This window comes from Sinocyclocheilus rhinocerous, unplaced genomic scaffold, assembly GCF_001515625.1.
Source record: "Sinocyclocheilus rhinocerous isolate Xijiao unplaced genomic scaffold, SAMN03320098_v1.1 scaffold1110, whole genome shotgun sequence".
NCBI classification, from domain to species: Eukaryota; Metazoa; Chordata; class Actinopteri; order Cypriniformes; family Cyprinidae; genus Sinocyclocheilus; species Sinocyclocheilus rhinocerous.
In genome coordinates this window covers 290,281-305,409 of record NW_015653168.1, presented here as the reverse complement: position 1 = coordinate 305,409, position 15,129 = coordinate 290,281, and the positions used below count along the sequence as shown (strand labels likewise).

The window sequence follows — 15,129 nt, the reverse complement described above, 5'->3', positions numbered from 1 at the left end:
CCCCAGGCCAATGGTTTGGAAATCATCATCACTACATATTAAGAAGCTGCCTAATAAAGCTAAAACTGAGGAGGCTAAGAACCTGATAGATGGTTTTATTTGGCAAGTGCAGTGGAAACCTATTTACGGCTTGCAACAGACGCAGTTGTGTGTGCATGCGAGCTAAATGAGGAGCTAATATTTTGATACACGTCTTAAATGATGGCTTTTCTGTTTGTCTAACATGTTCCTCATATCCTTTGGTAACTTATTTAGAATCGAAAGTGTGGCAATGTGGCGTGGTGGTGGGACAGGAGGCAGCCAGAGGTTTCTGGTTTTGGAGCTGCTACTTATGGGGTGACCCCGCTGGGACATCGTACATTCCGCTGGGTTAGAAAGCCTATCCAAAAACCACAGATAATAGAGAGGGAAGTCAGTGCAGACTAAAATCAACTGAATATATGCATGTGGATGCATATTCATAACTCTTCCCTTTATGGTGATAAAAGCGGCCCATTTATACGCCTTTTATCGAATAAAAAAAATCCTCCGAGATGTTCCCAAAGGCGGGAAAAAGGTCTGCATTGCCCACACAAGCAAACTATGGCTCAGACATTATCTGCTGGGCTCAAGATTCTGCATCCTGCCTCCAGGTCTCACGGGAGAATGCTGGAATCTCTAGCTCAATGATAGGGTTCCAATAAACAATGAATCACGCTGCTCTGAGCAAGCGTGAAAGAGAGCCGTTGCACAAAAAGAAAACCGAGCGTGATTTAATGGACGTGGTGCAAAAGTACGGCACATTCCAAAGGGCTGATCTGAAAAATATTTAGAACAGAACTGCTAAAGTGTCTTCACACTCTGGGAAAAAGAATAGGCCTGCGACAAGAGCGTTCAAACAAGTAATGAGCATGACGCGTCAAATACAGAGTCAATGACGTCCCCTGAAAACGGCCTGTTTCCAGTAAGGATTGCACAAATGTGTCATTAAATGTGTCATTGAGTGGTTTTGTTGTTACTTGTTTTGGTTTATATTGCGATGACAGCAAACTAACATTTCAAACATTTCACTTAAGCTCAGTTAATTTACAGAAAATCAATGCAGATGAAACATACAGATTTTACACAATCTGAGTCTCTAAATAATAGATTGCATCACATTATCAGCAGTGACAAATAATAAATGAATAAACCTTATTTCTAAAAAAAACTGCAGACTAGCAAGATTACATACCAGTACCCTTGTTTTAAAAACAGGTCCAGCCTCCGCTTGTTAATAACATTTGTAGCTAACTTTGAGACTGAACAATGCATCCTTTGCCAGCTGCAGCTGACTCAAATAAGACACTTAAGAACAGGGTGTTTCACTTTAAATTCAGCTAACGTGAAATTAAACGTCAAATTAAACACTACAGCTTCTGCATGGCCAGTGTAACTCCTATTTGGAACAAGACAAACAACTTGTTTTCAACAGAATTTCACCATATAAATCATATCGTGCATGTAGAGTACGGCAGGCGCTCAACATTAGACGTCAACTGACCATATGGCATTGTATCATGTTTACTTCATTAGATTTAATACAAAAAAGTGAGCCTCTGTGTAATTAAAACAGATTCAGCATTGTTTGACAGGAAAAGAAGAAGAGATGGGGCTTACCCTAACAAATGAAGCAGCGCAATCCTCGGTCCTGGACCCAAAATATCCAGCTCAAGTCTTATTTACGTTCTTTCTTCCTTTGCTTTCAATGCTTCCCTCTACTTGGAGCTTCCTGGTGCTTTCACCTCCTCGGGTAAAATGCCCTGTTTGAGGGGGAAGGGAAGAGAGGTGTTTCAGTGTTTCGCTCAGTGATTCAGAAGCATGGTGTAAACGCCAGCCTTCTCTTTCTGACAACCAGCGTTAATTGCAGATCAGACTCGCCCACACACTCCAGACTCTCTCTATTCACTCTCTCCTGGAAGGAGCTGAGAGCAGGCTGTGAGATTGGAGTGCTATGAACAGCACAGTGGGAGATGCTCTAACCCCCACCCTGCGTAACACCAATCACCACCTCTGGAGCTCGACTTCACCACGGCTGACATTATTTCACAAGAATGGCACAGGCATGGACAGACGCCCATGGGACGACGCACACTGACAGTGCGTCTGAGTGCATCGTATAGCATACGCTATAAATCTGTTGCGTTACACCCGATGAAGTGTAAACTACAGTCTACAGCAAGCCTATGGGAGAAATATTAAGAAACGGGCCTGAGAAAACTTTTACAGCTAAAGTGAACTCAGAGCTCAAGCTGGAAGATGCAAGAAGTCACATGTCTGTTAGAATGACGATTAAGGCGGTTGAGTCTAACCTGGAAATATTATTAGATACTGATTGCATCAACTAGATTAGCAGTGACTGTGGTCGAAAAGAGGAGTGATTTCAATTAAATTAATGTATGAAATAAAACAAATAAACATAGCAGAAATAGCAGCGTCATGTACAGAAAAAAAAACACAGTCAGTATCTAATGTAATGTCAGTATCTAGTAATACAAAAACCATACATAAACAAAAGATGCTTTATTAACAGAGCACAGCCCGACACCAATTTCAAGTGTGATGTTGTGCTTTATCGAATTTGAAGAGGGGCATGTTGGGTGAACAGCATACAGAATATTAAAAGAATTCCTTCGCTGACTAATTCATTGTCGAGTGTGTAAACAGAAAGCTATTGAGTTTCCGTGTGATGTTTTCAGTGCTGACTTTGCACCCATGTTTAGTTTAGGCTTATTAAACTATAATGAAGTCGCACAGAAAGCCAGATGGAAAAAGTGTGATGGCGTTATGCACTTGACTGGGATATTAATTCTTACAATGTACCTCAGATGAAAACGAGGGCAGCAAAACAAATTTAATTAAAACATATTTGAACATGGTTTGCAACAAAATAACTTCAGTGTGTGCTATAAGCACAGTTCATGAACCAATATTTCAGTCAGAGTGCACAGAGATCAAACAATCAAAAAGAATCAATTCTGACACCAAGGCTGATTAAATCCCTGTCCTTCACAAATACATACTTCATATTCACTTATGATATTATATAAAACTTGGGTCCAACTTTTATTAAGTGTCTTTAACTACTACTTACGTTAAAAAATAGTTTGGTACAACGTTCTTATTGTATTCATGTTGTACTGGAAAATACTTGTGCTGCTATTGAGGTGAAATATGTGTTATATGGATTCGCTGTATGGTTAGGTTTAAGGGTGAGTTAAAGAGTAGGTAGTGTGAACAGTGTAATTATAGATTTGATAATTATAGAATAATTACAGAAATTAATTACAGATGTAATTACACTTTTTACAGTATATAAATGTACATAATTTAGGAAACATACAATTAATTTTTTATTGTATATCTCAAGCAAGCACTAAATAATCAATCATGTGAAAGATTTTTTTTTTTTTTTTTGGCACTTCATTTCCTATTATACCATCTCTCTGTGCAGCTTGAAATATCAAACTAATCAATGAATCTATGGTGTGCTGGGCCCTGACTACTGGTTGTAAGCCTCTTAAAAGCCGAACAATCAGTGGGACAGACAAACATTCTTCCTGAGGTCATTTTCATGATGATGTACCGTGACCTGATTGCCTTCCTCGTGTGGCTCGTAATTACAATGCTTGTCAGACACAAGCAATGAGCAACCCTATGAACACATCCACATTTAGCCTTTGACATTCGGACAACAGTTTGAGACATTGTGGCTTACTTTAGTACTGTTTTTTATCAATTTTATATCTTTATCTATTGATAATTATTTTAATTGTTAAATATTTATGACTGACATGCCTAAAACACTCTGTGAAGGTCAAAATGACATGTCATCTTGTAATATTGCATTTAAGGCGAGTCTAAGGCACTTTACCGATAACTAAATGGCGGGCTACAGGGCCATTAACAGAGGCATGTGTAATCTTACAAGCACAAGTACTACACTCTCTGCCTCTGGATGATTAGGCTGTTCCTTCACTGTGCATGTCAAAGTCAGCAGCTCTTACAGAAAGGAAAAAAAGGATTTACAATGAATGCTTGTTGTACATAAAGGTAAAGCATTTAAAGCACTAACTTTTTTTATTTAACCTTCTTTTATAGTTTGTCTCTGTCCAAAAGTAAAGTAAATACTAAAGCTAACATTTTAAACAAGCATTTATTAAGGTGCTGAGACAAATACCAAACTATTAATTCAATACAATCAGTTTTAAATTTCATAAAGTGAAACAGTAGTAGTCTAGTTTTTTTTTTTTTTTTTACTAATAACAGTGAATGACCTCATTGTTGGTTAATGGCCAAACTAAACATGAATGAAATTAAAATTAGATTTAATTGAATAACTTTAATGCAGTAATGACCTTGCATGTGAGTCACAATCATGTACCACACAATAGCTAGACCTCTCACTAGTTTGTAACAAGACCTTGTGACTTCAAGAATAACATTAAATCACAACTGAAATTAATATGCTATTATAAAATAATTGATGGCATCAATTTACACTTGTCTCAGTTTATTCACTAAACATACAGTATAGAGACTCCAATAAACCCTGCGAAGCTTCACCAATGTGACACTTCGTGCTGTTACTGGTGTTAATTATCCAAAGAGACCAGCACCATCTAGATTTCACAGAGAAAACTATCTGCAATCACTTCCAAATTTCAAAATCATTCTCGAAGTTCGGCATAATAAAAGATCAATAACTTTTCCTAATATTCATAAAGTGGTCGGACGTGCTTTAGATGGCTACGGAGATAATATCCTACATTTTAACCCTGTTGACTGTGCGTGTTTTAAAATGTAAAACATTTACTAATCCCTAATTATAGTGTCCGAAGTACAGTAAATTAGTATATCTAGTTGTCTCTGCTAGTTTGGATGTTTTAAATAACTGTTCCGTCCAAAAAGCAAGACAGAATGCAATAAATGACTGTCTTGCAACTTCAACCAGTCTTCGAAAACAAAACAAAGTACAGAAATATTATGTCCTGAAGTTGAGCTTGCCCTGTTCTGAAGTTCTGAACATCTGCAGATGACCCTCTTCAACCATATTCAGAGGCGAAAGCTTAACGGTTTGCAAAGTATATCCACACAAATTCTAACTTTACAGTAAATATCTGCTGGCTTTCCTGACTAATATCTGTCGTTTTCAATCGCCCCTCCATAAATATTTAACACCGCCCGGAAAATAATGTTGCGAGACTAGAGCGCAACATTTGCCAAATGTCAAAGTGGACTGAACCCAAAACCACGCACGAGCTCTTCTTCACAGAGAATTACGAGCACGAAAAACATTGTTGTCCTTCAGTCTGGAGCTCGCGACTCGGCAACAAACACATCCAAACGTGTTGCCGACCACTGAGACACACATATGACAACCATGTTTAGCTTCCCAGACGAACTGTAACGCGTTTAATTTGCGCTCATCCAGTCTCACTCCACGACTCCCTCCTCTCTCTCTGACTCCGCTGCTGTGTAACATTGTTGCTATTTTTGCGACTCACCTCTTTTTCTTCGCGGTCCCCCTCGCTGTATATAGATACTGTGTATCAGTGACTCCCGTGGATACACTGTGACATAAATGTATTTTCAGTCACATTGACACACGGCTTCTATTTTCGGGAGCTGAGCTGACAAACTCAGAAGAAGCAGCAGTCGCTCTTGTCACAACATGAGCTCCTCCCCCAATATGACGAACACTAGACGGAGTCAACCTCCTACGGCAAGCCCTTTTAACATATATTCTTTAAAACTAAATAGTGTCCATCGCCACATTACTGTTACTTGTTTTTTAAGGTATGAAATAATGACTAGTTTCTTTTTCAATTTCACTAGTAACTATCCCTATTAGCCATACCAGGTTACTGGAATCTATAGCTCTACTAGTACTTATTTATTAGATAGTAGACCTACTGTACCTATTTTTAAGACACTGGTGCAAATTCCACATGTTAATAGTCATTACTATCTCCCTATGTACAACTGCATTTTTAATTATATTTTATGCAATGACTAGTCAAACAAATTAATTTATAGATTGGTTAGAAATCGTATTATTAAAGTTCGAAATCAGAATTATCACAATGCATATTAGTGTCTAATAAATAGGTACTAATTTATATTTAATTGCTACTAAGAAAACTGGAATACTAGTAGGCCTAATGCCCCATTCACACCAAGAACAATAACTATAAAGATAACTATAAAGATAAAGATATTAGCGTCCACACCAGCACATATCGTCTCTTTAAGCACACGCTCGTCTGCCCCTTTAAATTCTCGAGCTCGTTATAGCAGGATGGATTCTGATTGGGTGTCAATGTTTGTATCATTCATCAGCTGGAAAAAAATCGATTTTTAGAACTATATCTTTATCGTTATCTTTATAGTTATCGTCCTTGGTGTGCGCAGGCCTTAACTATAGAATACAAGTAGACTACTAAAAGTACTAGTTACTAGCTCTAGTTCCTAAAGATGTAATTTTACTTAAAGTTTATGTAATTACTAGTCAAACAGACTACTTTATAGACTGATTTGAATCTTATAAGTAAAGTTGGACATTTTATAAGTAATTATAAGAATGCATATTAATGTCTAATAAATAGGTACTAATGTCTATTTAATTGCTATTAAAAAAACTGAAATACTAGTAGGCTTAACTATTGGAGTAACTAAGACATACTAGTCCATAAAGTAGTTACAACTAAAAATGGGAAAGGTGCCACCAATACTTGAAAACAGAGGCTATTAGTTAGAAGTGCACAGTCATTATCTAAACCAGTGTTTCCCAACCGGGGTGCTAAAAAGCAATTTATTTCATTTGTAGGCCTATCGTTATTTTTTATTTGTAATTAAATAATGTTTACATATGTATAAAAGCCTACATTAAAATCTGTCATATAAATTGGTCTTTTCATTAGAAATTAGCCTACTGATTTGCCACCATTGATGGACAATTTTTTTTTTATAATATTAAAAATATCTGTATGACAGTATATTCTGCAGTTCTTCCCTGCTGTACCGAATATCTATACTTTTCAAAGTATCATATCGAAGTTAGAAATTCAAATATTGTGACAAAATTAATTTTGTAGGGTGCCACAAATTTGTTAAAATTTCCAAAGGGTGCCGCGACTAAAGAAAGGTTGGGAAACACTGACCTAAACCACAGAGTTCAATGGGAAAAACATTTTTCGGGATAGTGGCTAGTAGCCAAAAAAATGTCAAACTATTGGTCACTATTGGATTACTTCGTAGTTATTACCGACATTTAACAGTTTAACAATTAACAATTAAACAGATTATAATACTATGTAGTCTTAAGAAATCATTGTTACTAGAGCTTGCCATAAAACACCGCCTCCTCAACCTCCACCTCCTACTCTACTCGTGTCTCATCTTCAGTTTAAAAACAAATATTAAAAACTCAAGAACAGCGACTTAAACATGATGAAAACAACACGATAGAACTTCGATACTGTGTTTTTGTCAAAGGTAAAAAGCGGCAAACCAAGTGAGCGCGCGAAATGAAGTGAGAAAGGAAACGGCTCGCTAACCGCCACACCATGACATCACCGTGTTTAACAGTTTGAGAAAGCGAGGAAACGCGAATAGCCAACTATATGTGCATGTCATCGAATCGAGGAAGTGACAGGCACTGTCGCGCAAAAAGTTAACAAAGACGTCACTGTTTAGTAAAATCCTCCACAGCAACGATTACTGGCTGCCTGCTAAAAGCCCGTTACGTCCAGAGCCATTTTAATATTTATTATGGTTGTTAGACTGGCACTACCTTAGATACGATTGACGTAAGTTCTATAAAACAACAGTAACAATAGGGTCAGTGCTTTTGAAGTGACATGTTTCTCATCCAATCGAATCCATCAGCGGCTTGTCAGTGACCAATCAGAGAAAAGAGGTTGGCTGCGTTTTACGTTGCATGTGGCAGTGTCACGTGTAGTTGTAGGATCTGTGGAAGAGGTGTGGTACTGAACATGAGTTGTTTTTGCTGGGACTTAAGGGAATTTGTATTACCACCGTTTTACCACATGTAAAATAGGACACGCAGGAGATCAAAGGAATTACAACATGTTAAAACAATGCAAAATGGTTATACAGAGACCAGTAAATAAAACAAAACAGAATGAGGCCTTCATAAATGATTTACATTTATAAAATGGTTTGTTTTACTTTGAAACACTACATTAGGCCTATCTTAATACTAAAATACGGTGAGAGTGTCATCATTTTTTTATAACTTTCTAATCCACAGTACAGTTAACTTGTGCAACAATACAGATAAATTCACCAGGTGATTACTAATACACACTGACCTCAATATCCAGTGTTTTAAGCACTTTCAAATTGCACCTGGACATAAATCTTGAAGGTAAATATGAGCAATCATGGATTGCATGGATGCACTTTATATTTAATCTTAAGAACATCTTTTAACTTTTTTTTTTTGCACTTTGAGTAAATTTATTGATATTTTAGCAGAATTTTAGAATGTTAAGATAAAGTAACAGATCTTTTCCTTGCTGATCCTTCTTTACAACGTCTGAAAATGTAAAAATGTTAAAGTACTTCATTATTCAGTTTCTTAAGACAAGAACCAGTGCCACATGAAATAAACTACAATAGAAGATATAGCCATAGAATCCACAGAAAACTCACATAATCCCTGGAAAATGGCTATGGATATTGATGAAATCCCTGATTATGTGCCCTCTGTGACTTCACATTTTTTCACATTCTATTTGAAGCCTTGTAAAGCTGGAGCTGTACATAAAAATAGTCCCATCAGGGCAAGGCACATACTCCGGATCCCCTGTGCAAACACCCATTGGCACCAGAACCCTAACAAACCACACTGAACCCTCAGCCACCTGTGGTCTAGAGATTAGCTAGAAAGAAACACAATTTGTTCTTCTTGCATCAAATTTAGTCTTTAATCAGCTGTGACTGAAAATACTGTAGATAATAGCCAGTAAGCAGAGTGAAAGGATTATGAAATAAAAAATATATATATTTTTAAGTTTAAGTTTACAGCAATTAAAAAAAAAAACTGAGCCCTTGAAGGAGATTTCTTTAAATAATATAATGAAATGTGGTGCAGGTATAGCTGCAACTGAAATATTACCATATATATTCATATACTTCAGTATTGAACCAAAAGTAGCTGATTCCTTTAAAAGATCCTCCTAGAAAATCGGTTTCCTCTATGCACAGTTTCAATTTTATTAAAGTAAAATGAAAGTGGTGCAATCCTGCAAAAAAAAGTTACTTGCAATGTTTCGCTTTGATGATTTTAAGTGTAATTATTCCATCATTCTATTACTTACCAATCACCAGCAGTCAGGTCATGTGTTAATGTTTTGTATACAATGCATCTTCCCCATTGCCCCTCCCCATCTGTGAATGGCTGTGTGTCTCACCTGTTTCTTGCGATGATCGATTACCTTCACAGAACCTGCTGCTAAGGCCTTCCTCGGGTATCTTTCTCAGGTGTGCCACTCTTACTTTCTTAATTTCCCTGGTATTACTTGAATTTTCTCTCTTGTTCTCTGTCTCTCTTTCTGTCTGCCTTCCTCTCTCACATTCACTCTTTCTCTCTTTTGCTTTCTATCTCCCTTGCATTCCTCAAAGCCAGACCAGCTGGCTTTGGACGGCTTTCTTCTTGCTCCTGTAAGGCCTGACTTCACACTCTCGTCCCTGGGTCTTTCTGCCGGAAGGGAGCTGGGCGACAGAAGTTTGAAGGGTAGGATCCCAGATGGACACTGACATGCTGGGCATGCGTGTATGTGACAGGGCTTGGCTCAGGGGAGTGGTGGACCAGCCGCAGCTGTCACTCACCAATACTGAGGGTGTTAGATGTGTTTTGTGTTGTTATTATTATTAATAAAAGTGAAAAATTGTGCTGATCGGAGAACAACAATGCCTGACTGTTCACAAGAGATGGAAGAAAGAAGGAAAGAATTCCCTGTTGGTTCGCTTTCTCATAATAAAGACTTGCCAGCGCTGGCACCAATATTTCAAAGTGTCATTCTTTTTGCCAGCAGAAGTCATCTAAACGTGAACCATCAACATTTGAGCAAAATTTCAATAGTATATTGACATAAAGTTTTGGGTTCAACAGAGTAGTGAAAAATAAGCCAGCTGAAGCACTTATATTTCCCTGCCAGCTGAAGTTAAAGTATTGTATTGATAGGTCATAAAGACCCAGAGAATTGCAGTGGGGTTTATAAAATATACTCAAATAGAAGACAGCTGACATTTTCAGCATTGTACCAGACCACAAATAGCTCCAGACTGCTTAGATACTACGCCACCAATTAAATAAAGGATCTTATAATATCGCTCATATAACAGACTATTAGAGCACCATAGTGAAGTTAGAGTTTCTGTCTGAACTTTCTTTTTGAAGAACAACAGGCTCAGTGGATTCATAAACACACTGAAGGTCATTGTTTTGACAGCAGATTCTTGATTAATGCATCATTACAATTAGAACTAGCAAGAATTAAACTAGCCAAACTCTTTCAAATATCCCGCTCATTGTCCACAGTTCCCAGCTAATGTTTCTCAGTGTTAAGTATTATCTGACCTTATCCAAAAATACTGAAGACAATGCAATATTCATATATTGTGTAAAAGAGCATCTCGCTACAATAGTTAACACTTGTTAATGCACTAGGTATCATCTAGGTTAATGTTAAATTCTATAAACCAATACACTTTAGCATTTCAAGTTGTACAAATGAACATTAGTTATTAGAAATTAACATGAGTGAGTAATGAAAAATAGTATAAATGAACATAACCTAGACAAAAAATGCTGAAAAAACTCATTTACTAATGGTATGAACTGAACCTTATAGTGAAGTGTTAATAATAACACCATTCTTCATACGTTTTTTTACAATTTTCACCATCCACACACTTGTTGAAATGATCAGCAGACAGAGCCTAAAGGAAGGATGACAAAATAAAGAGAGGAACTGGAATAGCGCAAAAGTACATCAGTATGTCTCTGTGCAGATTGAGTCTGTGCATTAGATAACTTTGCAGAGGCTCTAAAAATACCCTGTGTCTCACAGTCTGGCTCTGTTCTCTCATTACCGCACGTAATTAACACTGAGCATGCCCTGCCAGCACTGAGTAGTGCAGCACTGCACACAACTGTCACATACTCATGCATCTATGTAACATATCTAATCAAAACCTCAGAAGTTTTCACCAACTACTTTTTCTCCTTTCGTTCAATCTAAAGTAACTAATATCTGAGCTCATAATTATACACCCTGACACTCTCACAACTTTTATTTTCCATTTTTTACCTCACAACTTATAAATGTAGTAGGTTAGTGTATCCTTCAAATCGTCTCGGTTTCAATGACTTACAGACAGCTGCTTCCAGAGACAATAAAAGCCCTTTAATTTGCCCACCATTTGTTGAAGCTACTGTACAGCACCATTTATAAGAGAGAGAGAGAAAGAGCCATTTTGTACGAGCCGTTGCGAGTTCATTAAAAATTGAGCAAGGTCAGAAATGAAACCATTCCTCCCATTTTTCATTCAGTCCTTAATATCAGGAATCATTTAATTAATCTCGCAAAATGGCCTCAAATTAATTTACTTTGACACATAGCTGTCGGGTAACGTGACTAGAGATCTACTTGATAAACAAGATTGAAACTGAGGCGCATCAACAGAAATGATCTCTTGTTAAACTACGTAAGGTTCTAGAGATTTGTATCTCTTTTTTTAACTCCCACAAAAAAGTCTACCAATGTTAAACTGTTCACTTAGAGTTGTTAAATGCAATAAAACTGACCTAATAATTATATTACCACATACATGCTTTCAGGTTTTCCAAACCACTTGTTTGTTATTTTCAGATCCTATCTAATCTCCAAAATACAATGTGTAATAAATCATTCATGTTTGCCTTGACACAGCCTTCATGATAATGTTTTGGCCTGATGGCCTCTGCTTGTATTCAAGTGCCCTTTATCTAATGCAGCCTGTTATCAAGCAAAATATTGAACACCTTTCTCTAAAAAAGAAAAACAAAAAGTGTAATAGGAACAATCAATATCCTTGTGCACTTTACAGTACCTTAAGTTAGGACAGTAAGGTAGACACCATAAAAAGCATTTGATCAATAAGGCCAAACACAGAACTAAAGCACAGAGGCTTTTATCACTTCACAAAGGCCTTGTACTGAAATCATTAACACACAACCAAAGAGTTTCCAGAGAAGATGTTCATTGAACACCTGACACAAGTATAGTACATCCCTTACCGCTCAACCTCACTGCAAAACTGTCATGGCATACTAAGAATAGATACAGCCAAAAGGGCAGTTTAACCAATTAGAAATTATTATATAAAATCACGATTATATGTGACCAACACCCTGCTGGGATAACCAATAGAAGTCTTTGTGTTAAATTATACTGCCACAAGACAATATTATTATTATTATTACTTAAAACTACCATTTTATTCCTGAGTTGGTAAAACTGGATTTTTAGCAGCAATTAATCTTCAGTCACATGATCATCTGAAAGCATTGTAATATGGTGAACTGCTCAACTTATCACAGTGGAAACCACTGAAATGTTTTTTTTCCCCCTCATGGTTCTTTGATGAAAAGAAAGTATAAAGTTACGATCTTTCCTGTAACTTTTGATCATTTTAATACATCCTTGCTATTTAAAGGGGTCATATGATGCGATTTCAAGTTTTCCTTTCTCTTTGGAGTGTTACAAGCTCTTGGTGCATAAAGAAGATCTGTAAAGTTGCAAAGACTAAAGTCTCAAATCCAAAGAGATATTCTTTATAAAAGTTAAGAGTCAACCACGCCTACCTAAAACGGCTCGTTCTAACACGCCCCCACACTGTAAACCCGAACAGTACTACTAACTTATAAAGATTAAGAACACTGCAATTAAAGTCTGTTAAATCGTTGATGCAACTTATAACAATTGCATTTTCTGAACGAGGAATTTAGTTTTATTTTTGTGTGGCTCAACAGTTTTGAGTAAACTCTTCTATTTAAATTATTATTTTTAAGTTTACGGAGTGACGTAAAGTGACGTCACCTCGTTGCTCTAACCGACGTTCAGAAGAATCCATTCAACATGGCGGAGACTCGCAAGCGACCGGAGCAAACTTAATGGAACAACTTGTAAGTAAATCAAAACAACTGTGAACATTTCTTATTTGCTTTTTGAGTGTTGTAAGAACTTTGTAGAAAACGAAGCGTTTGAGAGAGGCGGGGCATAGAGGACCTACAATAATGTACAGTATTTGAAAAATAATGTGTTTTTTGAACATTAAAGTTGTAAAAAATGTCAACATATTCTGTTACACCAAATACACAAAATAATGATCTTTAAAATAGCATCATATGACCCCTTTAAAGCACAAACAAAATGTGTTAAAACACTCCTCCAACTATTAAACTCTAGAGCAAAACCATACTAAAGTTTCTGTTTGCTTTACACCTGAAGCATCCCAACATGCTCATGCTGATTCACGTCTAAAAGTCGTGTAAAATGCAGAAAGGCAGATCCCCAGGGGAAACTCCCATGTGATTTTCACTACTCTTATAACCTGACTATAATCACTGTGGCTTTGTCTGCAAAAGGAAAGATCTGTGGATTCGCTTGTCTACATTCCAGATGTTAAACCCAGAAGTAATACATCAAATAACCACACTGAAAAGCATAGAGCTCCAGTAACACTTTCCCAAAGACAATACATCAGCAAATATAACACTGTGGAGTTACAGAAAAAAAACAAAACTGCGATTTGAGATGTAAAAGTGATCATTCTTGTGTTACATATCACAACACTGTCTTAAAAAAATCTAGACCAATGCTTTACATTTTTTCTACTCCTTGGAGCTGAATGTGCATAATGCTGCAGAATATGAATTGTGATAAGCTCATAAAGCGAGTTTACATTTGTTTTTTCCCCTTGTTTTGGGATTAGAGAGGTAAGCTTTTGTTTTATTAACCTCCTTCATTTAAAACAGCCAGTTGCAATCAGGCAATTTGACTCATACCACAGACCATTCATCTCATTGCCAACCTAATCCATGAAAAGGACTTATGTATTCGTGTCTTACAAATGTGCTTGAGTAAAATCCTTTGGCAAGAGCGAGGCGGCAGAAGAAAGAGCTCTCTGTGCTGTAATAAGCCCTTGAAATTAACCAGCCTCGTAAATGCTTTGTCTCTCGCACTCAACGAGCATCCCTACGGCAAGCGTGAAGTTTAGCAATTGTCCTCCCTCCCCGTTCCCATCCGTATTATTTTTTCTCCTCCGAGACAGACAGAAGGTGCTAGGGACATGTTGTTGTGCATCTCACACAGGTAATACATTTGTGTGTCAGGCCTGCGTGTCACAGATTAAGCGTGTTTTGTTTGGGAATGATTTATGAGAGTGATGTCGGTGATGCACTTGGCAGTGAGGAGCTGAGCTTCTGATTTATATTATATTATATTATTTTACCAGTACATTTATTGTTTGTTTTTCTTTTAAGCCATGATTCATTTACTAATATAGTACAGATATGTATGACAAAAAAAATGCATATGTGCTTGTAAATATTCTAAATCATATTCCCCTATGAAGTTTACTGGGAAAAGACCCAATGATGCATCCAACATCATACCAAAAACAGCTTTTTGAATGTAAACTGCTGTGTCAGTTCACATTTCATGCCGCTCTGGCATTTCAAAAGACCCCTTTAATATATTCAGATGAAACGTGCCAGTTTATGACTGAACTGAGCATAATGGTTACAGTTTTTGTAAATGGTAATTCTGGGTTCTAAAAAGATATGGTGGATTACATTAATGAGCACAAAGTAAACAGATCTCAATGTCTCACAGAATGCTAATTATATTCTTCCTGACTTTACATACATTGTTACATTCAGTCGACATACTATCATTTCTTTAAAATTGAAAAGGATATTATTTGATGGCAATTCTGATGTGAAAAAAGTACAGCATAAAATACTCACAATAGAGATTGAAATATGCCCAGAACCTTGATAACATCTAAGGTTACCAAGGTCTAGATGAATTGTAC

General features: G+C 36.8%; 1 protein-coding gene across 14 annotated transcripts in view; it reads right to left on the bottom strand.

The window, feature by feature from the left end:
- LOC107715609 (myocyte-specific enhancer factor 2A-like) overlaps positions 1-9,786 on the bottom strand; it is a 105,964-nt gene extending 96,178 nt beyond the window's left edge. For 6 of the 14 annotated variants that reach the window (XM_016521751.1, XM_016521754.1, XM_016521755.1 and 3 more), the window contains exons 1-2: positions 5,526-5,725; positions 1,639-1,781 (exon numbers count right to left, since the gene is read on the bottom strand). The gene's annotated coding sequence lies outside the window, so the exon portion shown is untranslated. Of the gene's footprint in view, positions 1-1,638; positions 1,782-5,525; positions 5,726-9,458 lie in introns of those variants that run through there. The other 8 variants (XM_016521756.1, XM_016521765.1, XM_016521758.1 and 5 more) reach the window with 4 other exon arrangements.
- Between the last annotated feature and the right edge of the window lie 5,343 nt (positions 9,787-15,129).